General features: G+C 35.8%; 1 pseudogene; it reads right to left on the bottom strand.

The window, feature by feature from the left end:
* Positions 1 to 748: 748 nt before the first annotated feature.
* LOC107196430 lies at positions 749 to 1,146 on the bottom strand (annotated as a pseudogene).
* Between the last annotated feature and the right edge of the window lie 749 nt (positions 1,147 to 1,895).

Here is a 1,895-nt window from a genome sequence, read left to right as displayed (position 1 = left end):
TTATCCAATTGCTAGGGGTCGGGGAGCCCCGATAGGGGACACTCCCCTCCATCCCCCAACTCTTTAGATCCACATTTATGTTTATGCCTGATTGAAACAAACAAAAACCCCTATCCTAGGCTTCTAACAACCAAAGAACAAAATCCAAAGGTTTTCCAAAGTAAAAATAAAAACAAAAAATACTCCCAAAACATATATATGATATGATGTTCACATCACACAGGATTTTCTGATTCAATTATTTTCATCGTAAGTCAATAAACATTTGTAAGGGCCTTACAAAAGCAGGCTCCAGAGATAACGAAAGGAACGAGTCACAAGTTCTCAATTGTGTGGAAGTTTGGCCTGGTAGGGGAAACAGCATATAAACAAAATAATGCTAATAAAAAAGATACTCGAACTCTTCTCATATAAGAGATCTCCAATTACTTCTGACTATTTCTTAAATGGCAGTCAAAAGTTAAGCCACAAGGAAAGGTACAATAATGGTACTCTTATTTTCTATAGGCATTATATTATAAATTGGGAGTCTATTCCTGAACTAACATGAAAATAAGGAGAAAAAAGAACAGACACAAACGTTATAAACTTAAGTATCTTGATCACAAAAGTTCTTTTGGAGTGTTTCCTTCGTGGGCAAGACTAACTGGAACTTCCCTTTTTTTTTTTTTTTTTTTAAGTTCTTAGTTTATTAATCCTCTCATGAAAATTCTGCTCAACCACCACAAATAAAGTCACTGACTAATCTTTACTCAATCTTTTTGCCAGCAGCAACACTGGTCTTTGCAGTCCCCCTAACTTTCTTCATTTTGTTCTTGCGTTCCTTTTGCTGTTTTCTTGAGGTCTTTTTCTTCTCATTCAGGCCATGTTTTGCAAGTCTATTTGGGTTGATTTTTCTTTGCATAATCCGAGGAATCATAAATCATGCCAAAATCAGTTGTCTTGTCACCACCCAAGTGGGTCCTGAATCCAAATACAAAGATGACATTTGGTGTGGTCTTGTACATTTTGGCTAGTTTTCCCCTGAATTTCTGTCTTAGGTACTGCTGTCCTCCCAGGATGAAGGATTTCGATGATCATTTGTTTCCGTTGAAGTAGTCTGTTAGTCATAAACTTCCTGGTCCGGAAAGTTACTGTGTCGTTCATGATGGTGGCGGACCCCCCAGTAGCCGGGGAGGAAAAGATTGAAGCTTCTTAAAATATTTAAATCTAGTGAAGTGCAGAAAGAAGATCACTTCTTCTGCTTGAAAACTTCCAGGGAGCAAACGTGAGTATCCTTGGTTGCTATAAGAACCTTATTATTATTTCCTTCAAGTTTACATTCCTGGATAGTTCTCATTGCCAATTCACTGCAGTCTCTGAATGCCTCAATCATGTCAAAGAGGGAGCCAGGCATTTTCCCAAAGATACATGTTCAGTGATCTCTTAAAATCCATCTAATCGTTTTTTCTTCCATGGAGCAATCAAACCATCCTTTCCTTGTGCTAAAATATTCCTTTGATGATTCACAGACATTGCCTAGTTTAATCAATTCTCTGTATGATAACATGCCATTTTAATTTGAATTCAGATACTCCATAAAAGCAAATCAATAAAAGGCAGGTAAGAGCACAGCAACCATCAACAAATGCCAAACTATTATGTTTTGTATGAAAAACTGACAACCACCTTGCTAAATCTATTTTATGCATTTTATAGTTAAAAACTCCCAAATGACCTTTATTCTTTAATATATCACTATTAAGAATTCAATGATTCTTTAAAATTCACCCAATGAGAATTTAATGTGGTTTGGGAACATCAACAATAAAAATAGTTTATAAAAAATAACTCTATAAAAAGCAAAGTGTTTATAAGGTCCTTAGCAGTAGCTGGATCGGCCTCTAAATTATATA

This window comes from Pteropus alecto, unplaced genomic scaffold, assembly GCF_000325575.1.
Source record: "Pteropus alecto unplaced genomic scaffold, ASM32557v1 scaffold210, whole genome shotgun sequence".
Lineage (NCBI taxonomy): Eukaryota > Metazoa > Chordata > Mammalia > Chiroptera > Pteropodidae > Pteropus > Pteropus alecto.
The sequence above is the reverse complement of the archived record's forward strand: the minus strand, read 5'-3'. Positions and strand labels throughout refer to the sequence as shown.